Source organism: Macaca thibetana, chromosome 12, assembly GCF_024542745.1.
Source record: "Macaca thibetana thibetana isolate TM-01 chromosome 12, ASM2454274v1, whole genome shotgun sequence".
Taxonomy (NCBI): domain Eukaryota; kingdom Metazoa; phylum Chordata; class Mammalia; order Primates; family Cercopithecidae; genus Macaca; species Macaca thibetana.
In genome coordinates, this window is record NC_065589.1 from 89,960,175 (window position 1) to 89,987,483 (window position 27,309).

A 27,309-nucleotide genomic window follows, 5' to 3' on the forward strand; every position below is an offset into this window, starting at 1 on the left:
GGGGGATGTCAATACTCCACTGACAGCACAAGATAGGAGAATGTCCAGTAGGTAGGACAATCAGAACACATACGACATTTGTCATTTACATTTTTCATCTTATATGTGTGCAGTTTGTGGTGTCCCAAAACAATTACAAGAGTAACATCAAAGTTCACTGATCCTAGATCACCATAACAAATATAATAATAATAAAAATTTTGAAATATTTCAAAAATTACCAAAATGTGAAACAGAGACACAAAGTGAGCTCACGCTGCTGGAAAAAATGATGCCAACAGACTTGCTTAATGCAGGGTTGTTACACACCTTCAATTTGTTAAAAAACATATCTGTGAGGCACACAAAAATGAAGCACAATAAAATGAGGTATGCTTGTACCTATATACCTACTCTCTGCATAGAATTAATAAAAGTATGATTTAAACTTTTCCTTTAGTTTCTGGCAAATTTTGCTGCCTTACAATTGCATAGATTTTTTTAAAAACACAAACTTCATTTGCATAAATATGATGCTACATCTTTAGCATCCTGAGAATTTTTTTTTTATGTTTTGCTTGGCCAGAGGAGGGAAATCTTGTTGTGGAAAAGTTTTTCAGATTTATGTTCTGATTATTTTTCTTAAGAATTATACCTGAAATAATGAGGAAACACTAATTCAAAGGAGAAGAATAGGGTTTTTACAAGATGAAATCAGATTTCCCTCTAATTCTTTATGGGACTAGATATTGGAGCTAGAAAGAAAAAGAATTAATGTAATAATTCTTAATACATTAATAATGTAATACTAGTCAAAAACTTACTGGAGTAAGTGATCTTCAAATAGAATGGTTTTCAACTTTGTTTACGTCTCTGTCACATCAAAGCAATACCACATACTATCATCAGCAGTAACAATAGCTCATTATGGCAATAATTCTTATGTGGGAAGGGGAATTCAGATTTGGTTGGGGTGGTTCACATCATAACAAAGGGGTAGGAGAGGAAATGAATGAATGTATGCATTTTGAGAGAGCTTCCAGGTGAAGTTGACATAAATTACCACCCTTCTCCCTTCCCACTCCATGGCTACCATAGTTGCACACTCTCTTCCCCAGAGTTAATGTCTGCTTAAAGTCTGGGTCACAAGAAGTTGATTTGAGACCTGGGGACTTCCAACAGAACTGAGTTCAGTTGGAGCAGTGGAACCTATATTCATATTCTGACTGTACTCCTCTGAAATGAACTGAATTATTTGTTTCTTAAGGCAAACTATAAACCAAAGCTGAATCCAGCCACAGTTGTCTTAAGCCTACACAGTGATTTCTTTTTAAATGTGTGTTTAGTTGTCTTTAGATAGAGCATAGATTTTTCCAGTTTTCTATAATTGCCTCTACTCTTTCTTAAACCAGGTTTCATCCATTTATCTGTTTTCTAACTGGCCCCTACAGGGATTTACTTTTTGACTTCTTCGTTAAGACAGGAGACTTTGTTAAGATGTAAGGTGTCTTATTTTAAAAAGCAAGGATTTTCTAATTGTAAGTATGTGACAAGGAATGCAGGAACAGAGGGAAAGGTTTCTCAGCACAAGTGTTATTATTCCATTTTATTATCTTTTGCCCAAAGATCTTGCTCCTACCAGGTCCACAATGAGCTCAAGAAACTATAGAGTGAGACTGGGTCATCTGGATAATTGATGTAAATAAACAAAAGGCCTTTGTTTGGGACCCCACGGGCTGCCTGAGGTTTGGGATCAAATGAAACTTTGCCATCAGCCTGTGTCTCTGTCACTCTCTTGTCATTACTGGTTAAATCACACTGTTCCCAGTGGTATGTCAACATAACAACCTTCCTTGACAAGTAAATCAAGAATTCTCTTCCCAATTGCCTTATTATTGTCCTAGGTCAATATTTCTGGATCCTTAAGAAGCTTGTTTCTAGGTCTCACCTTGATTTTGTTTAAGTTAAAGGCCAAAAAAGATTTAATATTATAGAAAATCCACAATCTAAATTTTTTGGCAGAATTTGACTCCATTTCTGCCAAGGTACAACTATCATCGAGAGTAACTGATGAGGCAAGGAAAGAACACAAATGCATGAAGAGAAAGGAGTGATTAACATAATAAAGAAGTCTAGGGACTACAGACAAATTAATCTATCCCAGGCCCTTATTTCAATACTGGCAAAATGTTACCATTCTAATATTACCTTCAATGCACAGAAAATAAAGTATATCTCTGTGATTTGAAAGAATTTTTAACATTATCTACTCTTTCCTGAAGAAGTACTCATTACCCTGTGATAGCCTTGAGTTGGCAAAGCTGATATTCCATGAGTTGATTTACAACCATGCATTTCCCTTAAAATTCAGGAAACTACAATTAGGTGAGCCATATTGCACCGATTATGTCAAATGGTTCAAAAAGTTCGTGCACAGTTTACAAAAGGCAAGATATTAGCATTCCTTTCTACACAATTTTGATTTTCAGTTGTGCTTTTTTGTACATATTATAATGGTGTAAATTTCTCTTTCACTATAAAACTATAGGTTTTAATCTATGAAATCAATTTAGTAGGTCATAACAGAAGTTTTAATGGAAGAATAAAATAAGAAAGAGAATGAAACATAAGCCAGCATCACAAATATTGTTTTATGAACTTTTTTTGTGTCTTAGGCCACAGTGTAAAATGTCTTTCTTACTGTAGTTCATGGGTCAAAATTTTTGAAAAACAGGAATTCAGGAGCATTTCCCTTCATAACGTGCTGTCTCCCTGGGCTCCACTCCTGAACTAAGGCTTAGGTTGCCTCTGATCTCGAATACATAAACCGATCTGGGATTTTAATTTCCATCTTCTTCCTTCCAGCCAGAGGGAACAGGATCCAGGTCCACTTATCAAAAGACGTACTTAGAGCTCTTTTTTGTCCGTCTCTCAGACTCCCTTTCTCCCAGTTCTTGAGATTTTTATCTGACTTAGGATAAATCTGATTTAGGACAGAAAACTGTCTTTGGTAGGATTTGGTTATATCTGTTATTCATGGCATAACTCCATGCCCCAAGTACTTCAGTGTTCTAACTTTTTAAGTCATTCATTACAAATGCCCAAGTTCTTCAAACTTAAAAAAAAATTTCTGCCAAAAGTATTGCCTTTTCCTAAGGTAATGGATACCCGAATCTGTGTTTTAGTCCAAATAGGAAGAAGGCTGCGGGGTAAAGAGAAATTATCAGACATGAATAACATTTCAATTAAAGTTCCAACACTATCCTTAATATTAAATTTAAAAGAATAAGTGAATATAAAATTCAAAAGGTTATGTGTATATGAATGACACTTTTACACTGGTATTTACACTTGCCAAATTCTGTTTAACCAAATCCTATTTTTATTCAAAACTTGAATGAAACAATTCTTTTATGTTTTTTCTAAAAAATTTACATAATAATTTTTAAAATCTCTGAGTTCATATATGACCTTTGACTTTAGATTAATATAAACTTTTTTCAATGATCGTGAGTTTTCATTTTATGTTAAATAAACCGTGCAAATTTGACGTGATGCAAAATAACATGGCTAAACTCTCAATTCTGGCATAAAATTTGGGGAAAAAATTGTTTAAACCTCTTAAATTGTGAAAGCTCACCAAGAATTTTATGATTTCAGAGCTGACGGGACAACTTCATTGTAAATGATATGTACATAATTGCCAAACAGATAAGGATTTTATGTAAATGACAACTTTTATGTAAACTACCCACCCACAATCTTTCTTCTGTAACCAGTAATCATATTTTGTTTATGTGCATCAGTATTGTGCAGGAAATATCTGTGCTATTTTCATTCATTCTTACCATACTTTAATTTTTCCTTATATATGATACACTGTATATTATTGATCAAGTAATGGGGCTAGTGTTAGTGCAGGAATATGCCAAAATCAATAATGATGGCGGAAAGTCAGATATGATAAAAGCCCATGAAGGAGGCCAATCAATTGTCATGACACCCTGTACTGGTAAAAACAAGCTAGATTTATTCAGGCTTAAGGAAAATTTAGTCCATAAGAGTTTTGAATTATGGGTGGCCTTCAGAAAAACATTCCTTGCATAAAATGTAAATGCTAGTCCTTGAACTACTTACAACTGTGGCAATAAGTACTTCAGAGTTGGGAATTATTCTGATGACTGTTATTTTCCTTAAACTACTATCAAAATGATTCAAATCAGCACATCTTTGGCTCCATTATTTTCAAATTTTTTTCCTGCTAACATGATTTATCAGGAGTTGGGGAAGTGATTGCAGCTATTTAACGTGTCTATACATTGTTTTTGAGATGCCTGTGACCTTTCTCTTGTACCTTTTAGAAAGAGGATGCCTAACAGCTTTGTGAAGTTGCTTTTCCCACTTGAAAATGTGTTAAGCACCTGTCAGTCACTGCCTTATTTTCTTTACAAATACGTATTGTTAGAGAGTCTTTACCAGACTTTATAAGTTAGACATTTCTATCAATCAAGGTCCAACTAGGAAAACAGAAACCTTTCTAAGCATTTAAAACAAAGACAATTTAATATAGGGATGAGGATCAGGGAGAGAAATCAGGGAGGCAGCAGAGGTTAGAAACAGGAGAAACAGTGACCACCCTAGAGCTAGAGGGAACAAGGAGAGGAGTGGATTATGGAAACCAAGGGTCTACGCTGGCAGAGCGGGACTCAGGACATGGTTGCCAAAGGGTTATGGGGTCATAGAGAAGAACAAGCAGTGCTAGAGATGAGACCAAGGCAGAGAAAGAGGAGGAGAAATAGCCTGACATCTCCTTTCCTCCAGCGTGCCAATCTCCTGCCAAGGTTTCCCATTGGTCTAACCCAAGATAGAACCCAGAAAGCACATCCTGTAGGGGTAGCTCCCTCGCCAAACCAAGCACAGCAGGAGAAGAAAGGGCCTGGATCAAATCTTAGAGTAAGCCCAGGACAGCTCTACCTCCCCCTTCTCTTCTGATGAGGAAACCATCCAGCTTCTAGCCAATAGCTTAGCTTTGTGCCTGTGAGCTAAAAAAATCTGTGTTCTATCCCTTCCATGACAATCATGACATATAATTTCAGAAGAGAGCATTCTCAAAAAACTTAGAGTTGCAATCTCACTTATACCAGAATATGACTCTAAAAAATAAATTTAAATGGATTTTAAATATCTTTTATGGATATATAAATTTATTTTATCCTAAAGGACTCAGACCTAAAATGCTCTACAATGTGGTTTAGTTTAAGATACCTAGTATAGAAATATAACAAATTCAGTATAATTGCTTCCTTTTTAATAAAACCCATCCACCATTTGGTCTTGAACTGCAGCAGGGGCAATGAGCATAATAAATCTCAATCTCATTAACCTTTTTAGTCAGTCATACATAGGTGACTTTGGTCTCAAAATCTCTGAGTTGATTTCTATAAGGTTTATAGATGTAATTCCTAAAGAGCTTAAGATAATAGAAACTCAGTCTCTGCTTTCAAATGATTAATATTTTAATTAAGTATATTTTTCTTACTTTTCCTCTATGCCATTAATATAACCACACCTGCTGGAATTCAAGGAGGATGTAAATGACTTTCCCTAACTAATTGACAATCTCCGCAAATGTACAAATCCAATTTGATGTACAAAATCCATTTCCCTAATCTTAGCAAACTATAAGTTAAGAAATGAGGCTGTGACAAGCTTATTGATTCCTTACCAACAATTTTCTCTAATATGCTGCTTCTATTCCATAAATTAAGATGTTACCACTGTGCCCTCTAAAACTCATATTAATTATTAACAAGCTTCCCCACAACTTCAACTTCTTTACTAAGCATTGCCTGTCTCCTTTAGAGAAAACTAGCTCTTCCCTGAGGACTCTGCTTTCTTGCAGGTCTTTCAAGGGGAAGCCGTTCACTTTCCAACATCTCATGCACTTTGGGGTCTGAATCAGGGAACCCCTTGCTCTTCACTGCTGCTCCAGGACCATTCAACTCCCCCCGTTTCTATCATCCTCTCTTCCTTCATGGCTCACTTATGCCATTGGCTAAGTATCCTACTCTCCTCTTAGTGAGGAAGACCGAGCTCCTGGTTAGTCTCCCTCATTCACTGAAGACTTTGACACAGAACTCACTGCCAGTGGCAACCTTAACTTCTTCCAACATCATAGCTACTAACATTTTCAACATCCATGGGGAGAACAATTCCCTAAAATCTCAATGCCTTGACTCCCCATCTCTATGACCTTCTTCTTCCAGTCAAATCCTTCTTCTTTTTTTCCCCAAAAACTCCTTCCATTATTCTTTTATTATAAAAATACCTAAACCTGAGGTTCCCAGTCCATGTGCCAAGGGGCCCCAGGGTACTCTAGCAGATTCACAGGGACACCATGAGATATTTTCAATTTTCAAGAGAAGCATAGCAACATCTGTCAGATATCATGCAAACTACTAGTTGGAGGAAGTTCAGAGTTTCAACATTAGATAACTACATTCTTTTTTAAAATGTCATATCTTTCTCAAGCTGGGTTTTCAGCAGTGGCTGTGATAAAAAGGAAGTATCACATGGAAATCAATATGGTACAGAAAGCTGTAGAGGTAGGACAGAGGTGTCCAGTTTGATTTAAAATTTGAAAAGATGTGCAGTGCCCAATAAGCACTAAGTTATGTTGAATAACAAATACTTATGTTATATGGACCTAATTACTTAATAAGCAAAACTGTTAATTTTTTTCTTTGGGCCTAGAAGCAGGAAAAAATTACTGAGACACTAAAGGAACTGGGAAAGTTTGGGAAACTCTGTCCTTGTCAATTGTTAATTTTTCTTTTATTTTCTTATTTCCCTTAGATTTATTTGATGGCCCATACAGGGTTTGAACCCATGACAAAATTTATTTATTTATTTATTTTTATCTCCTTTATATTTTAAAGTTTTTTTTAATAATTTCAACTTTTATTTTAGATTCAGGGGGGTACATGTAGAGGTTTGTTTCATGGGTGTATTGCATGATGCTAATGTTTGATGTATGAATGATCCCATTACCCAAGTACTGAGCATAATACCCAATAGGTAGTTCTTCAGTCTTTTCCACCCTCCTTTTCTCCCCTCTCTAGTAGTCCTCAGTGTCTACTGTTTCCATCTTTATGTCCACATGTACCCAACGTTTAGTTTCTACTTATGTGAGAGCATGTGGTATTTGGTTTTCTGTTGAAATCACTTGTAAGTTTCCCGAGGATAATGGCCTCCAGCTGCAACCATGTGGCCAAAAAGGATATAATTTCATTCTTTTTTTATAGCTGAATAGTATTCCATGTTGTATATGTACTACGTTTTCTTGATCCAATCCATCATTGATGGGAACCTAGGTTGATTTTTTAGAAGCATCTGTTATGTCTATGTCTTTTGCCCACTTTTTAATGGGGTTATTTATTTTTTGCTTAAGTTCCTTATAGATTGTGAATATTAGACCTTTGTCAGATGCATAGTTTGTGAATATTTTCTCCCATTCTGTAGGTTGTCTGTTTACTCTGTTAGTTTCTTTTGCTGTGCAGAAGCTCTTTTGTCTAATTAGGTCCAATTTGACCATTTCTTTTTTGTTGCAATTGCTTTTGAAGACTTAGCCATAAATTCTTTCCCAAGAGCAATGTCCAGAATGATATTTCCTAGCTTTTCCTTGTAGGATTCTTATAGTTTGAGGTCTTACATTTAAACATTGAGTTCATCTTCAGTTAATTTATATATATGATGAAAGGTAGGGGTCCAGTTTCATTCTTCTGCTTACGGCTAGCCAGCTATCCCAGCACTATTTATTGAATAGGGAGTCCTTTTCCCATTGCTTATTTTTGTCAAATTCGTTGAAGCTCAGATGGCTGGAGGTGTGAGGCTTTATTTCTGGGTTCTGTAACCTGCTCCATCTGTCTATGTGTCTGTTTTTGTACCAGTACCATGCCGTTTTGGTTACTGTAGCATTCGTTTTTCTTTTAATGTATCCCCCTCACTATCTTGTTTTATTTTTGTTTATATTCCCACCCCGTTGTTGCTTATTAGGGTTTCTTTTAGTTTGTTTGGGTAATCATGATACATCTCTTTACTTCCATTGGTTCTGACTCTTTTTGCCTGATTTTTATCATAATTTACTTCCTCCTCTGTAATGATTTCTAAATCCCCCATTATTAATTACTTATTGTAATGAAATGTTATATTGTAAAGAAAAGAAAATTGGCTTCATGAAGGTCTGTGCACAAACACATAAATATCTGTTTTACATGTTTGGGTGTGTGTGTGTTTGTGTGTGTATGTGTGTGTGAAGCTAATTATGTACCTCATCCTCCCTCTAAATGGGAAATGTTACAGTGACTTGATCTTATACAATTGTGGGGACCTGTTGAGCAGTCCCTGTAAGGCTGTCTTCTTCACATCTGATGCTAGAGCTTGAAGGTGGGTGTATGGTGGGAAACAGCAAGATAAAGCTGGAACTCCCAAGTACAAAGCATACTAAAACCTGTGTCAATCCTCTTGCCTCTGGCATTACTGATACGGATGTCCTTCAAAAGTTAGGTCACACACTGGGGCCTATCATGGGGAGGGGGGAGGGGGGAGGGATTGCATTGGGAGTTATACCTGATGTAAATGACGAGTTGATGGGTATAGCACACCAACATGACACAAGTATACATATGTACCAAACCTGCACGTTATGCACATGTACCCTAGAACTTAAAATATAATAATAATAATAAATAAATAAATAAATAAATAAGAAAGAAAGGAAAAAAAAAAGTTAGGTCCCTTCATTACATAGCTAAACACATGCACACACACCCCTGAAGCAGGATGCAGGACATAGTAGAACAGTTCCAGCCCAGTCAGTGCCTCACAGCAACAAGATGAGTCCACCAATCATTCAGCCACAGAATGCATGACCTACAAAACAGCTGCTGCTTCCCTTCCTCCCTCCAAATCTCACATAAGTCTGTCTCCACTCTAACTGGAAACATGCAGGAGAGGGAATTATGGGAAAAGTAGTTTGGCTGAGTCAAGGGACACATTACAAAGCCTCCAGAAGCACAGTACCTACTTCCTTTACCAAAGTAGCTTACAATTATAGTTACAGGCAAAATATGTGTTCATTGAAAGACAAGTATCAGAAGCTCAGTATATTATGAATAGTAAATGAGTGGCTTCAAAAGAAGTAGGGAGAAGTGCAGGCAGTGGTTAATAAAGCTGATACAATGGAAAGATTTCAAGTAGGTTAATAAGTGTGGGAAAGCAGCACTCCATTGAAGGAAAATGGCAAAGTCCCAGAGGCAGGAATAACCAGGCATTCTGAGACAATGGCAGATCGATCTAACCAGACCAAAGGTTCTGTGAAGTGAGGAGTGGGTAAATAAGCCTGGAAACAAAGGCTGGGGACAGACGACAGTCTCTGATGGCAAGCCCCAGCACCCAGTTTTATTTTGCAGGCAGACAAAATGTCCTCATGATTTCTCTGACTCGCTCCTATTGGTTTTGATTCTTCTCACCCGGTTTTAGATTAACATCATCCATTAATTGTGCTGAAATGTCATATAGAAAAGAAAGTTGGTTAGAAAGCCCTCAAGCAAAGAGATAAAAGTGTGTGTAGTTCTACGTCCCATGGGGATACACTAAGAAAGTCAAGGCCAAGGGGAGATATATACATACATACATATATATGTGTGTGCATATATACACATTAATATATTAATACATTAATTTAAATATAATGTAATATTATATATAATGTAAGGCAAATGGGGCATGGGATGTAAAAAAGTCTTTCTAAGATACTGAACCTGCAAAATACAGTAACAGTGCACAAAAGAGTCAGGCAAGAGGAAACTGAAGACATAGGCTTTTTCACCCACAGCATTCCTCACAAAATAAAATTAGGGTCAGATTATAATTTGGAATCTTTGGCTATATATGCCTCAAGCTTCTTCCTACATTTTATAGGACTCCAGCCTGCCCAGTAAATTGATAAGCCATTGTTATTCTCTCTACCCAGCAGATAGTTAAATACCTTCTATCCCCATCTTCAGGTCTACTAACCAGAAGGGATGACCCCAGTAAGATTCAAGCTGGGACAGCAGAAAGCTTGATGGTCTCCAAGTAAGTGTTTCTTAGCTCCTCTCCTGAGAAGCCTCTGGTACTAGGATAACCAGGTCCTTCTGTACGTTATATCTTCCTCATGACCTCCTCCCTGGGCAGAAGCATCTCCAGGAAGCTGGGTTCACTAATTGCTTCTGTACGATGCAATCAATAACTTAATTGTTTTTCAATGGACAAAACTGTACTCTCTTCCCACAGTCTTGTGCTCTGATGCTTCCAGCTGGAGAACTGCAGCAGGGGAAGGGCAGAAGGGCAGCAGGGGCCCCCCTGCTAAGTTTGTTTCCATGGAAAGAGCCGTGCGATAATATCCAAAACTGGATCATGATCCCTATTCTGCAGCCCACTAACTGTGCCATGGGCTTTGTAAAATGAATTGGTTAAATTAGATATCTCTAGGATTTCTTCCAGATTTAACTTTTTGTCAAATTTCAAGATATGCTCATTAAAATGAGATCCAAAATTTTACTTATCAAATTGGCAGAAATTAAAATAATACTACTGTTTGCTGTTGGCAAGCCCTGTTACCCTGCAGGTGAGAGATCATTTTAGTAAGAAAAACATGGTTAGCATTTGCCATTATACAGAATAGCTTTTTAAATGTACATGCTCCCAGGCATTCCCGTCCTTCACTACCAGAATTATCTGTTTCAAGGACCTATTGGAATGACTAAACAAGCTAGTTCAGACTTCATCCTGGTGGAGATGTGGGGTCAGAATGGCTCCCACAAATGAGAATCTCCAAGTGTACCGCTACCTTGAGCCCACCCAAACTCTTCTCCTTTAATCTCGAGAGGAAAAAAAAAAAAAAAAAAAAAAAAAAAAAAAAAGCTCTTTCTTTCACCCAGATCAAGGCCTGTTTGGTGGCGATGTCCAATTATTTGAAGAAAATCCTCACCCCACCCACAATGTGTAGCCTGCACTCTAGTTCTGCTAAAAATAATCTGAATTGATATTACTAGAAAGAGGATTTAACATTTCAAATTCAAGCATAAGTATTTGGAACAGTTCTCTAGGCTTACCTGAGAATATATCTAGGATCTAGATGTATGAAATTGGCCCAACTCATAGAAAAGAAGTTTTCCATAAACACAAAGTTTCTGTCATAGTTGGGAGAAGTTGCTTACAACTCTCCAAAATGGCACTTTCCAGCCTCCACAATTTAAGATTCATTCTCCCAAGGCATTCGTCTACATACACAAGTACATGTATGGACACATACTATCTTACTCCATTTTTTATTGCTATAACAGAATACCACAGACTAGGTAATTTGTGAAGAAAATAAGTTTATTTAGCTCATGTTTTTGGAGGTTGATAAGTCCAAGAGCATAGCATTGGCATCTGGTGGGGGTTTTCTTGCGATGTTATAAAATGATGGGGGGCATCACATGATGAGAGAGCAACAGTGTATATGCTCAGGTCTTTCTTCCTCTTCTTATTTTTTGGTTTTTTGTTTGTTTGTTTCTTCGTTTTGAGACAAAGTTTTGCTCTTTTCACCCAGGCTGGAGTGCAATGGCATGATCTTAGCTCACTGCAACCTCTGCCTCCCGGGTTCAAGTGATTCTCCTGCCTCAGCCTCCCAAGTAGCTGGGATTACAGGTGCATGCCACCATGCCCAACTAATTTTGTATTTTTAGTTGAGATGGGGTTTCACCACATTGGCCAGGCTGGTCTTGAACTCCTGACCTCTGGTGATCTGCCCGCCTCAGCGTCCCAAAGTGCTGGGATTACAGGCATGAGCCACTGCACCCAGCCTCTTCCTCTTCTTATAAAACTACCAGTTCCATCATAGGGCCCCCATCTTATGGCTTTATTTAATCTCAATTACCTTCTAAAGCTCCACCTCCAAATACCATCAAAATATGAATTTGTAGATCAAGTTTCCAGAACATGAAATTTCGGGGACACATTCAAACCATAACATATACTCACAGAAAATTGTTCCAAGGATGGCTTCTGTTCATGGTGGGTAGTTCCTAAACTCCTTAATCATAGCCCAAGAAACCAAACAGAATGGAGTGACAGTGGGGAAAATCTGGAGGGTGATCCTTATTAACTGGTTTTCTCCAGTTTTCAAAGATAGTACAGCATGCCTTCATTCCAGTTTAGCTACATAGTTGAGTGAGTTTCCCAGATTCTAGGAGAGATAAAATGACTGAGGCACCTGCTTCCCTGGCAAATTCTACCATATCAACTGAATAATGGGAATGTTTACCTTCCCTAGGGTATCTTCAGTCCATTGTAGAAAAACTAATTTAAAAGCTTCTGGGTTAGTGGTAGAAACTACATTCTTAATTTTTAAAGTTTTAAGCAAAAGATAACATTTTCTTAAAGAAAGGAGAGGAAGTGGGTAACCCAAAAGGCTGTACTCCGGATGAGTAATTAAAAATTTCTCCTTTTAACTTTGATAGTTATAATAGGTTAGTAGAGTGTTGATAGATTGAGATTAAAAAGATAACATTTTCTTAAAGAAGCGAGAGAAAGTGGGTAACCCAAGGGGCTGTGCTCTAGATGAGTAATTAAAAATCTCTCTTTTTAACTTTGATACTTATAATAGGTTAGTACAATGTTGATAGATTGAGGTTATATTTTTAAAGAAAGGATCATCAGAAAAAACTTAAATCTGTGCAATAAGTTTGTATTTCAATAATAACCTTAACCATCATATTTAAAATGTTGATGATACCATAATATAATAATTATAATGATTTAGTGAAAAACTAGATACAATTATAAACGATTTTACCTGGACAGTCCACAGTTGGAAGGGCCTTCTTTTTTCAAGTCCAAGATTTTTCCTTTTCCACTGTAAGAAAAGTGTTTAATATATTTCTAGAAAAACTTTCATTCACAAGACAAGCTATGGCCACCATGATCCTCACAAGACAATCTATCCAGAAATGTAGCAGATATTCTTACTCACACAAAAACATCCCAACTGCATAGGTCACTATTGGTTCCACAGGTATTTGAGAATTTGTATAAAAATTTAAGCCTCTATCCTCAGAAAATAACTACTTTTCTTTAAGCAGAAATATTTCTAATTTTAATGAAAATTCTAAATAGTAAGAATAACAAAATTCAAACAGGTAATTGCCTGATGAAAATATAACCAAGAGACACATTGCATAGAAAAATAATGATTTTCTAATAGAACTTCACTAAGAGAGAAAGAATGATGAAAACGAATTCTTATATAAACTTCAAAATGCAAAGTGAATGTCTCTCACTGAAAATTCCTATCAGAGGAATATACTACCAGTATGTCATTAATCTATAAAATATATCCCAATAGAAATACAGAATTTAACTGATCTTTATAAACTATATGTACATATATTCTCCTCCATTAAAAACACTGGCAATTGCTTTAAACAATTGTATCCTCTCTCAAAAATTTTTCAGAAATAAAATTCTATGCTACCATAGTCTTAAGACTATCTTAGAAATTCATGCAGTAGCAATCATTTAATACTTAGATATATGGGCGTCAAATCTATATATAGTTTCAACTATTCCCACCCCTGTAGAATGTTCTCCTTTGCCATGTGGAATAGACAGTCAAAAATATTCTCAGATTAAAAAAGTTGACAAACCCTTAGCTAGACTAAAGAAAAAAAAAAGAGAGAGAGAGAGAAGAATCAAATAACTAAAATTAGAAATGAAGAAGGAACATTACAACTGATGTCCCAGAAATAAACAAGATTATAAGAGAGTACTATAAACTTATAATCTACCAAGATTGACTCATAAAGAAATAAAAAAAATCTGAACAGATTTATAACAACTATGGAGACAGAAAATGTAATTAAAAGCCTCCTAACCAAAAAAAAAAAAAAAAAAAAAGCTAAGATAGCTTTACTAAAAAAATCCACCACACATTTAAAGAAGAATTAACGTCAATCCTCATCAAACTCTTCCAAAGAATTGAAGAGGAGGAAATATTTCCAAATTTATTCTAGGAAGCCAGCATTACTATGATATCAAGAGCAGACAAAGAAGTACAGTACATGAAAAGAAAATTACAGACCAATATCCCTGGTGTATATTGACACAAAACTTCTCAACAAAATACTAAAATACTGATATAAAAATTGTCAACAAAATAATTTTAATATGCTGCATAACCAGCATATTAAAAGGATGATACACCAAAATCAAGTGAAATATATACCTAAAATACAAGGATGGTTCAACAGAGTAAAATCAGTTAATTTAACACGTCACATTAACAAAGTGAAGGACAAAAAATAATCATCTCAATTGATGCAGAAAAAGCATTTGACAAAATTCAACATGCTTTCCCGATAAAAACACTCATCAAACTAGGAATAAAAGGAAACTACCTCAACACAATAAAAGATGTGTATGGAAAGCTCACAGCTAACATCATACTCAATGGTGAAAGACTGAAAACTTTTCTTCTAAGATCAGGAACAAGAAAAGGATGCCCATTCTCATCACTTCTATTCATCATAGTCCTAGAAGTTCTAGCTAGAGTAATTAGGCAAGAAAAATAAATAAAAGGCATTCAAATTAGGAAAGAAAAAGTAAAATTATCCCTGTTTTCAGATAACATGATCTTATACAGTTGGCTCTCTGTATCCATGAGGAATTGGTTTTAGGACACCCCCATGGATACCAAAATTCATAGGTACTCAAGTAGCTCATCTAAAATAGCATAATACAGTTGGTCCTTCGTATCCACAGGTTTCAATCTGTATTTGGTTCAATTCATGTATGCAAAACCCACAATAAAGAGGGCTAACTGCATTTAGAAACTCCTAAAGATTACACATACACACACACACACAAACTGTCACAACCAATAAATAATTTCATCAAAATCTCAGGATAGAAAATAAATCCATAAAAAACAGTTGCATTTCCATACACAAACATTAATAAATTGAAAAAGGAAATTAGGAAAACAATTTTATTTATTATAGCATCAAGAATACAAATGTTAGGAATAAATTTGACCTAGGAAGTGAAAAATTTATACACTGAACACCACAAAACATTGCAAAAAGAAATCAAAGAAGACAGAAGTAAATGGAAAGATATCCCATGTTCTCCAATTGGAAGACATTACTTTTTAAATGTCCGTACTAACTAAAATGATCTATAGATTCAATATATCCTTATCAACATCCCAATGGCATTTTTGCAAAAATAGAAAAAAAATCTAAAATTCATATAAATTTTGATGGGATCTCAAATAGCCAAAACAATTAGGAAAGAAGAATAAAGTTGGAAGCTTCACACTTTTTTATTTCAAAACACACTGCAAGCAACAGCAATCAAAACAGTTGGTACTGACATAGATATATATAATAATGGAACAGAATAGGGAGCCCAGAAATAAACTCTTGCATAGATGGCCAAACGATTTTCAACAAGGATGCCAAAGCTGCACAATGGGGAAATGATACTCTCTTCAAAATGTTGTGAAAGGTGTTGGGAAAACCAGATATCCACAAGCACAAGAATAAAGTTGGACCTCTACCTTATACCGTATATAAAAACTAACTCAAAATTGAATAAAGATCTGAAGGTAAGATCTAAAACTATAAAACTCCTAGAAGAAAACCTAGGGGAAAGAATCAGGACATTTGAATTTGGCAATGATTTCTTGAATATGACACCCAAAGTACAGGAAACAAAAGAAAAAACAGACAAACAGGAATACATCAAACAGAAAAACTTCCGTGCATCAAAGAAAACAGTCAACAGAGTGAAAAGGCAACCTACAGAATGGGAGAAAATACTTGCAAATTGTTTATCTAATAAGGGATTTATATATATAAATTGTTACAACTCAACCTTTATAGAATATATAGTGAACTTTTTCAAAGTAACAAGAACAAAAATAAACATAATTCTAAATGGACAAAGGACTTGAATAGACAATTCTTCAAACAAGATATACAAATGGCCAAGAAGCATATGAAAAGGCATTTGACATCACTACTAATAGAAGCAATACAAATCAAAACCACAATGAGATATAGCCTCACAGTTATTAGGATGGCCACTGTTGAACAAAAAAAATAACAAGTGTTGGCAAGAAAGTGGAGGTATTGGGAGCCTTATGCTCTGTTGCTGAGACTGTAAAATGATAGAGCCATTGTGGAAAACAGTGTGAGAGTTCCCCAAAAGAATTAAAAATAGAATTACCATGTAATCCAGCAATCTCACTTCTGTATATACATTTAAAAGTATTCAGACCAGGGCCTGGAAGAGATATTTGCACATCCATGTTCATCACAGCATCATTCATAACAGACAAAAGGTGGAAACAACTCAAATGTCCATGGACAGATGAACGAATATAGAAAAAGTGGTATATATACACAATGAAATATCATGCAGTCTTAAAAAAGGAAATTCTGTTACATACTACAACATGGAAGAATCTTGAGGCCATTACACTAAGCAAAATAAGCCAGTCACAAAATGACAAATTCTGTATAATTCCACACATATGAAATACCTAAATTAGTCAAAATCATAGAAACAGAAAGTAGAAAGTTGCTTGCTAAGGGCTGGGGGAGGTAGGAGGAGACCTGCAGTTTACAGGATAAAGAGCTTCAGTGTCATAGGATGAAAAGATTATAGAGCTCAATTGCACAACACTGTGACTATACATAAGAGTTCTGACTTGTACACTTGGTTGGGTGTGGTGGCTCACGCCTGTAATCCCAGCACTTTGGGAGGCTGAGGTGGGCAGATCACCTGAAGTTGGGAGTTCGAGACCAGGCTGACCAACATGGAGAAATCCCGTCTCTACTAAGAATACAAAATTAGCTGAGCATGGTGGCAGGCGACTGTAATCCCACCTGCTCAGGAGGCCGAGGCAGGAGAATGGCTTGAACCCAGGAGGCACAGGTTGCGGTTAGCCAAGATCATGCCATTGTACTCCAGCCTGGGCAACAAGAGAGAAACTGTCTCAAAAAGAAAAAAAAAAAAAAAGAGTTCTGACTTGTACACTTAAAAATGGTTAACAGGGTAAATTTTATTTTACATGTTTGTTTACCACAATAAAAAGAAATAGCCCAAGTATCCTCTTATGGTTTTCAGGTACTCGAAGTAACTATGTAATTAGTAGGTTATAATGGTGACTCCATATGCATCCTCTTTGAAGTAATTTTGAAAAAACTATTAATGTTCAAGGCATCATACCAAGAATATTGAGAAATAGAACATAAATAAAAATCAGCCAATGTCACACTTTCAATAAATTTAAAACCCCTAATAGAGGAAAGATGTGCAGGACAGTTCTCCAGGTGGTCTTGTACCAACCTAGATCTCCCCATTTCTTGCTCATAGTTCTCAAGAATAACCACAGAATGTGCTGGGAATATGATATCTTGAAATTGGGAAGGAACTGCCTCAAACAGCCTGGACATTGTTCCTGTCCCTCCCAGAGAAGGTAACATCTTGAGTTAGGGAATAAGTGCCAGGGATAGCCCAGACTTTGCTCCTCTCTCATCTGGAACAGGATGTCCTTCAAAGCTTTGCCCACTGTGTCATGTGGTCTCTGAGGTATATAACCAAGGAAGGTGGATTTTGGGATGCCTCAGCTGTGGTGCAAAGTCCAGCATATGCAGTCGAGATGCCATCCACCATGGTAGCTTTCTTGAGTCTTGAGAGACTGGCTCACAATGGATCTGAGGTGTTTTTGTTTGTTTGTTTTTCTGTCCCTTGCTGTTGACCTGTAAGTAATTAACTTGCTTTACATAACCTGTATGTGAGTATCTTTTGTCTCACTGAACTCAGACAAACTGGTAATCAGTGCCTGGTGGACTTAAAGAGTAGCCCAGGATGCAGTGGGCATAAGTACACAGATCCATCTTTCTGGCGGTAGACCTAACAATGACCTTTGCTATTAGCAAACCCGCTTGGAACTAATAGCACAGAGCAGAGGAGGCATAAGGGAAGGACAAATTAATTCCTTTTGGCAAGTGGGAAAGAAGGAGTAGATTAGAAAAAATGCCATAAGGAAGTTGCCCTTTGAGTCAGATTTGGAAAGATAGAGTTTATACAGAGAGGAGGGAAAGGGCACTCCAGGTTGAGGGAATAGTATGAAGAATGGCAAAAAAGCAGGAAGATACAGAACATACAAGGTAAAGGTAATTTCTTTGATTTGGTAGAAAATGAAAACACGAAAGAAAAAGAGAAAATAAGATTTTATTTTCCTTTCCTCTGCATAAATACCAAGGAGTAGGGTTGCTGGATTGTATGGTAGTCGCATTTTTAGTTTTTTTTGAGAAACCTCCATACTGTTTAGTTCCTTTTCTCTGTATCCTTGCCAACATTTGTTATTTTTTGGTTTTTTGATAATACCCATTCTAACTGAGGTGAGATGATATCTCATTGTGGCTTTGATTTGCATTTCACTGATGATTCATAATCGTGAGCATTTTTTTCATTCTTTATATAACTCTTGGTCATTTGTATGTATTCTTTTAAAAGAAAATCTATTCATATCCTTTGTCTACTTTTTTAATGTCACTTTTAAGTTCAGGAGTACATGTGCATTGCCGACTTTTGCTGCGGAGTTGAGTTCCTTGTGTATTGTGGATGTCGGTGACTTGTCAGATGGATAATTTGTAAATATTTTCTGTCATTTTACAGATTGTCTCTTCAGTCTGTTGCTTATTTCCTTTGCTTTGCAGAAGCTTTTTAGTTTAATATAGTCCCATTAGGATATTTTTGTCTTTTCTGACTATACTTGTGAAGTCTTAGATATAAAATCTTTGCCTAGATGACCTGGGAGCATTTTCTCTATGTTTTCTTCTATAATCTTATGTTTTGAGTCTTATGTGTAAGTTTTTAATCCACTTTGATTTGATTTTTATATGGTAATAGATTAAGAGTCTAGTTTCATTCTTCTGCATATAGACACCCAGTTTCTCTAGCACCATTTAGTGAAAAGACTGTCTTTTCCCCAATGTATATTCTCGGCACCTTGTCAAAAATCGGTTGGCTACAAATATGTGAATTTATTTCTGGGTTTTCTATCCTGTTCTACTGGTCTATATGTATCTGTTTTTATACCAATATCATGCCTTTAGGATTACTATAACTTTGCAGCATATCTTGAAGTCAGGTACTGTGATAACTTCAGCTTTGGGTTTTTGTTGTTGTTGTTGTTTTGTTTTTTCTGGCTCAGGGTTGTTTGGATATTTGGGTATTTCGTGGTTCCATGCAAAATTTAAGATTGTTCTTTCTATTTCTGTGAAAAATGCCATTGGTATTTTGATGGGTACTGCATTGAATCTGTGAATTGCTCTGGGTAGTATTGTCATTTTAACAATATTAATTATTCCAATCCATAAGCATGGGATTTCTTTCCATTTGTTTGGGTCCTCTTTAATTTCTTCCATTATTGTTTTACAGTTTACATTATAGAAGTGTTTCACCTCCTTGGTTAAATTTATACCAAGATCTTTTATTATTTTTTGTAGCTATTGTAAATGAAGTTGTTTTCTTGATTTCTTTTTTCTGCTAGTTTATTATTGGTGTGTTAAATGTTACTACTTTTTGTATGCTGATTGTATCCCAGAACTTAGCTGAATTTACCAGTTCAAAGATTTTTTTTGGTAGAGGCTTTAAGCTTTTCTAAATATATCACATCATCTACAAAGACAATTTGACTTACTCTTTCTGATTTGTATGCTTTTTATTTCTAGTTCTTGCCTGATTGCTCTAACTAGGACTTCCAATAGTATGCTGAATAAGAGTGGTAAAAGTGGGCATCTTTGTCTTATCCTAATTCATAAAAGATTTTAGCTTTTCTCCATTCAGCATGATGTTAGCTGTGGATTTGTTTTATATCAACTTTCTTATGTTGTGGTATATTCCTTCAATTCCTACATTATTGAGAGTTTTTATCATGAAGAGATGTTAAATTTTGTCAACTGCCTTTTTCTGCATCTATTGATACAATCATAGTATTTCATCCTTCATTCTGTTGATATGACGTATCACATTTATTAATTTGCATCTGTTGTACCATGCTTGCATTCCTGGGATAAATCTCACTCAATCACGGTGGGTTATCCTTCTGATGTGTTGTTGCATTTGGTTTGTTTTGTTGATATTTTTGTTTCTATGTTCATCAGAGATACTGGCCTATAGTTTTCTTTTTATGTTATGGCATTGTCTGGTTTTGCTACCAGTGTAATGTTGGCCTCCTAGTATGCATTAGAAAGATTCTCTCCTTTCCATTTTTTGGCAATATGGCAGGCATGCTGATCTTTGGGCCTCCAGGTGTCATATAGGGATGCCAGTAGTGGCAGATCTGAGCACGCTGGTCCTTGTGCCTCCAGACAGCTTACTTGGGTGCCAGTAATGGCATTGGTAGGCCAGGTCCATGGGTCCTTGGGCCCCTGCTCAGCATGTGTGGCATCACCAATGGCAGTAGTGGCAACAGCCAACCCTCAGGCCCCAAGCCTCATGCTAAGACTGACAGCAGAGGCAACAGTTGGCTGGGCAGGCTAGTCCCCAGTCAAGCTGGTGAACACAAACGGATGTCAGTGGTGGCAGCAGCAGAAGACTGGGCAAATCAGTCCCTGGTTCCCTTGGAGATGCATGCAGGTGCCAGTGGCAGGTTGGGTGGGCCTGTCTTCAGACCACAAGAAAACATATTTGGGCACCGGCGGTGGCAGTCAGTATGGGCCTGTCCTCAGGCCCCAAGACTGCTCTAGTTCCCAGGCCTCTTGAAGGTGTGTGCAGATGCACAGTGGTCCTGCTGCTAAATAGGGTGGGTTTTCTGTCAATGGCAGCAGCTCCAGACAGGCAGTTGTCTGGCTCTGAGCAGCACACACTTCAGCTCCCTTTGTCCCAGATGCAGCCTCCCTGGTACACTGCACTACATATTCCCTGAAAACATAGAACACTGAGTGGGCTAGAATGCTGGAGTCCTACCCCCACTACCAGGTCCAGCTGGTGTCACAATACTGCAGCCTTCTGGGTTGATGTCAGGGATATCATCAAGGCTTCAGAAATGTGGGTGTATAGGGACTATCTCATCATTTTGAGAGCCCAGTCCCACCAGAGTAGTACAAAATTATACTGTGCTGCAGCCGCTTGAGTCTCGGGGGATGTATGGGAACCAATACAAACTTCCTCTCTGGATCAATGCTGTCATCTGGACACCAGGCAGCTCCCTACACTAACTCAGGGCCCAAAAGAGCCAAGGGGCTTATCAGTGGCTAGAATTGCAGGAGTACGTGGTGGGAATGTAGACCACTGAGAATCTCTCACTTACATTTTCCTCATGATGGAGAATTTCTCCTGACTCCAAACCAATCCTGGCCAGTATGGCTGTCTTGCTTTCCTCTCCTTCTGTATCTCAGGAGTTCCCTGTCACTTTCTTGATGGATGCTAGTGTTCTCTCTTAGAAGCTCTGTTCAACATGTGGTTATCTATTTGTTGTTTTGGTCCTTGTCTGTGAAGGAGGTGAGTGCCTAGTGCCAAGTGCCTCTAGTCAGCCATCTCGTAGCCCCCTCACCACCTGTATTCTAAGTTCATTCTTCCAGCACCATTGTTCACAATGTATCATAAAAGATTTTAAAAAATTTCTTGTCTGTGCATCTGGAAGAAAGTACAACTAAAACAACTGGAAGAGAGGAAAGAAAATCAATGATGAAAACCATGTCAAAAGCTGTTACTAATAAATGTCAAATTTCATATATTATGATATAATAGCTCATGTTTTCAAACAGAAGATAATTACCTTCCACAAAGCTACCTGAACAAAATGTAAGCTGAATCATAAACCTTCACAAATTCAGACTAATTGTGCAAGCCAGCTAAAAATTAGAAATTTACATTATATTCAAATTTGAAAGAAATTCAAAATATAAAATGCTATTTTCTTGAACTTGTCAGGTTACAAATTAAGTTCATTTCCAACAAAGCTCAACTGGAAAATAAATCCCCAACAAAAGAAATGATATGGTGGAAAGAGTGCTTAAAAGAAGTTTAGAGCCAACTTAGACTGCTAGATGCTAGATGATCACCTTTTTTTCCAATTATTTTATTGTGGCAAAATACATGTGAATAAAATTTACCTTATCCATTTTAAGTATAAAGTGCCGTGGTATTACATTCATATTGTTGTATAACCATCACCATGGTCTATCTCTAGAACTCTTCATCTTGCAAAACTGAAACTATATAGCCATTAAACAACATCTTCTCTTTACCTTACCCTCTCCCATCTGCCCCAGCAACCACCATTCAACTTTCTGTTTCTAGGATTTCTGACTCTATGATTTATACCCCATATAAGTGGAATCATATAATAGGTGTCTTTTTTGTGACTGGCTTATTTCACTTAGCATAATATGTTTCAAGGTCCATCCATGTTATAGCACATGACAGAATGTCCTTCCTTTTTAAGGTTTAAACAGTATTACATTATATATGTATATATTTTGCTTATCCATTCATTTCTTGATGAAAGTAACACTTTTGGGTTGCATTCATAATTTAGCTATTATGAATAATGCTGCTATTAACATGGGTGTACAAATACCTGTTTGAGACCCTATTTCAATAATTTCAGGTACACTCTTAGAAGTGGAATTGCTAAAATCTAGTTTTAGTTTTTTTAAATGGCATACTATTTTCTACAGTGGTTATAATATTGTAATATTTGATATGCCAATTAACAGTGACCAAGGGTTCCAATTTGCCACATCCTCACTAACAATTATTTTCTTGGTTTTTGTTTGCTTGTTCGTTTTACTAATGGGTGTGAGGTGGAATCTTATTTTGGGGGTTTTTTGTTTTTGTTTGTTTGTTTGTTTGTTTTTGAGACAGGGTTTCACTCTGTCTCTCAGGCTGGAGTAAAGTGGTATGATCACAGCTCACTGTCATCTCCAACTCTTGCACTCAAGTGATCCTCCCACCTCAGCTTCCCAAGTAGCGAGGACTAGCAGGCATGAACCACCATGACTGGCTGGCTAATATTTTAGGTTTTTTTTTTTTTTTTTTTTTTTTGGGTAGAGACAAAGTCTCACTATGTTACCCATGCTGGTCTAAAATTCCTGTCTCCAAGCGATCCTCCCACCTTGACCTCCCAAAGCACTGGGATTATAGGCATGAGCCACCATGCCTGGCCACCTTTTAATAGACTTATTGGCCATTCATATATATTCTTTGGAGAAAAGTCTATGCAAGTGTTTAATCCTTTTAAACCATGTTGTCATTATCATTGAAATATCCCTTAACATAATTTTTGCATTATTAAAATATACAAACGTATAACCTGACTTTGAAGTCAATGTAAAAATATCACTGAGGGCACTGCCCATTATATTACTTAATACCAACTGAGTTTTTTGTTCATTTGTTTGTTTTTTCATTCTTAGTATTCCAAAGTATTGTCCATTTATTGCACAGAAGACACTTAATAAATGTTTGCAGTTAATAAAGACAATATGCAATGATACTTGTTAATTATATGCTCATTTATAGCAAATATATATGCTCTCAAATATTTGAAAAAAATATTCTCCTGTGTAAAATAAGTACACATATTGAAATATTATTAATGGCTCTAATTTCCTTAGGTGAGTGTAATATAAAGTTAAATGAAAACTCCAAATAGATTTTTTAAATTCTGAAATTTGTATGTTTTGTTCACATTGTATTGCACATGCACCAAGAAATTAATGGGCAGTTTCTTTTTTTGAAATATCAAAGCTATACATTAAAACAGGAACAGATAAATTATTTTCATGATTAGTTGATGCTATTGTTTGAATGTCCCCTCCAAAACTCACATTGAAATGTAATTGCCATTGTAATGGTGTTATGTGGTGAACCTTTAAGAGGTGCGTAGGTCATAAGGGATCTGCCCTTATAAGTGGGTTAATCCCATTATCCTGAGAGTGGGTTAGTTACCATAGTAGTGGGCTCTGATGAAAGGATAAGACTGGATCCCATTTTGTCTTTCTCTGTCTTGTGTGCTCACCTGACCTTCCACTCTGTTATGAAGCAACACAAAGCCTCTTGCCAGATCCCAGCACCATGCTCTTGGACTTCCCAGCCACTAAAACTATGGGACACACAAATTTTTCTTTACCCAACCTAAGGTTCTCTGTTATTCAGCAGCAGAAAATGAAGATTGTTGGTATAAAATATAACTTAACCTATATATAAAGAAAGAAAAACAGAATAAAACTATTGAAAATGATAAAACTGTAATTGACTCTTGGACAACACATAAAAGTTTTACATAATTCTAATCTAAAATGTACATTTTACCTGTTAAATATGTATCACACTTCAAAATAAGGAATGATTCTGAATAATATCCACTAATGGCTTTTGGAGCATTCAATTAAGATTATTTCTTCATTTCCCACCTGTAGTTCTCACGGAAGAGTTGACTGTAAAATATTCACCTTCACACTGGAACCAGATGTCTAAAAGACAGCTCCCGACCCCAGGCAGTGATCCCCTTAAGCATGAAGTTAACACTAATAATGACTGAAATCAGAAATTTTCTGCATCTCTTAACAGATAAGTATTAACATAGCTGATGTAAACTAACATTGACTAACCACTCATTGAGTACCAAGGCATATGTCAAGTGTTTTGTGTGCATAATCTCACTGAATTCTCCCAACAGTCTTATGAGGTTAGTTCTATTATTTCACTTCTACATTGAAACTGGCCTAGGGTTACAGAACTAGCAATTGGCAAAAGAATATCCAACATAGAATTTTTGGCTTAGCGCTATCCTGAATCAGTATTATCAAAAATTATTGCCCCAGCTCTTCAAAGAAACACTGCAAAAACAGAATACCTAAAACATTTTAAAGTTTGACTAAAAATGTCTAAATAACAGCTAAATAAAAAATCGATTAAAATATAGCATTCTGTCTTGAAGTTTTGATTATATTTGAAGATTTAAATTAAAAATAATTTGGATGAAATAGAAAATATGAACTATGAGAAGGTGATTTTTTTAAAGACTTAATTTTTAAAAATTTAGTCCTCACAGTTCATTCTTCTGGCAACTCTTGTTGCCTGGTTACCACCAAGCAGGGAAAACCAACTAAACAAGAATTATCACAACTATGCCAAAAATAATGAACACTTCTTATTTTCCTGTTCTACTCTAAAATAATTATTTACAAAATAGAGCAAATAAAAATATAAGCCTAGGTGGTTAGTGTGGCTCATGCCTGCAATCCCAACAATTTGGGAGGCCAAAGCAGAAAGAAGGCTTGAGACCAAGAGTTCAAAACCAGCCTGGGCAATATAGCAAGACCTGTCTCTACAAAAAAATTAAAATAAAAAAATTAGCCAGGCATGGTGGTGTGGCTGGTAGTACTAGCTACTTGGAACACTGAGGTAGGAGGATCATTTGAACCCGGGAGTTCTTGATTGCAGTGAGGTAGCATCATGCCACTGCATTCCAGCCTGGGTGACAGAGTGAGACCCTGTCTCTAAAAAAATAAATATAGGCCTCATAATAACCACTTAATATATAAATGAATATTTTCTTCATTCTTTGTTAGGTCTTCAAGACATCTACATACATAACTGATTAATGTATTTTTAGCTTTAGCAAAAAATAAATAAATACCTTACAGCATCTGACTAGTGAGTCACTCAAAGTGTTCTGTTGTTCAAAGCAAGAACCTGTTTTTGATCAGCACTCTGAAAATAGGGAATGAATAATATGAATTCCAGATAAGGAATGTATAAATCCAATATCTGTTGGTTTTGCTGTCTTAAGCTTCTCACACCCTTTTCTTAACAAAATTCCTCTTACCTGGGGTAAATTCTTGTAGTACAAGTGAAATTCTTGCATCCCAGACCATAGAGATAGTCACATGACCCCTAAATGAATAAAGTTCTTCATCTCCTTGGCCACATTATCCAAGATGGACAATCATACTTTTCAGTGAAATTTACTACATAAACACTAAAGAGTTTGGGGGTTTCTTTTTTGGATTGCGATCTGTAAGTACACAAGTTTGCGGCTACTGTCTTTCCCACCATTTGGGGAAATCCTGTTTGTGAATAAAGTCACACAGGGTTGAGTAATTGAATAGCATCATTCAAAAAAAGTTCCTTGCTTGTCATTCACAGATACATAACCAACATACTTCTTTTTTTGCACAATGTAATTTGATTTGCATTTCTATTGCAAGCAAACAGTTTGAGAAATATAATTCACTCAACCATGGAGTTAATTGATTCCCTCTTGAATATATTTATATTTAGGAACTTCGGATTTTGAGATGAGTTCTTTAAGACAACTACCTGCTGATAAAGTCATATTTCCTTTTTATTTGTCTTTAAAGTATCTCAAGTGTCAAGCAAATAGTGGTAGGAAATTGAAATTCTGTGACTGAACACCCTCAATGTATACATTATAGTCACCAATATTTGGGGAGAATAATTACAAAAAAAAAATCTCTTCCAAAAAATACCTCACTTCAATATCATAAAAACTTAAATTCTATCATCAGAAGTTATTTCCTAATGTTAAGCCCTGTCATTTCCCTTCAGTCCTATTTTGAGAAATAAATAAAATGAGGCACTTACATCTTAGTGTGAATTTCTCAGACAATTTTCTTCTATAATAAGAGAAATAACAGAAGAAGAGTGGGTGCCAAAATGTTTCAGAAAGAGGGTAAAATGTAAAAGGATCAAGAGAACAAGAAAACAAGATACAGACAGGGAGGAAACATTTGCAAAAGAAATACCTGATAAAGGACTGTTATTCAAAATATATACAGAACTCTTAAAACTTAAGAAGAAGAAGAAAACAAACAACCTGATTTAAATATGGGCAAATATCTGAATAGACACCTCACCAAACAAAATATACAAATGTCAAGTAATCATAGAGAAAGATTCCCAACATGATAAGACATTAGGGAATTGCAAATTAAAATGAGATACTATTACATGTCTATTAGGATGGCTAAAATCCAAAACACTGACAACACTAAATGCTGGAAACAGGAGCAAAAGGAGCTCTCGTTCATTGCTGGTGCGAATGCAAAATGGTACAGCCACTTTGGAAGAGAGTTTGGCAGATTCTTACAAAACTAAACATACTCATAGCATATGATCCAGCAACCACACTCCTTGATATTTACCCACATTAGTTGAAAATGTATGTCCACATGAAAACCTACACACAAATGT

The 27,309-nt window shown here is 36.2% G+C and overlaps 1 pseudogene; it reads right to left on the minus strand.

The window, feature by feature from the left end:
* Window positions 1-20,499, minus strand: part of LOC126932337 (ATP synthase F(0) complex subunit B1, mitochondrial-like) — a 139,645-nt pseudogene extending 119,146 nt beyond the window's left edge.
* Between the last annotated feature and the right edge of the window lie 6,810 nt (window positions 20,500-27,309).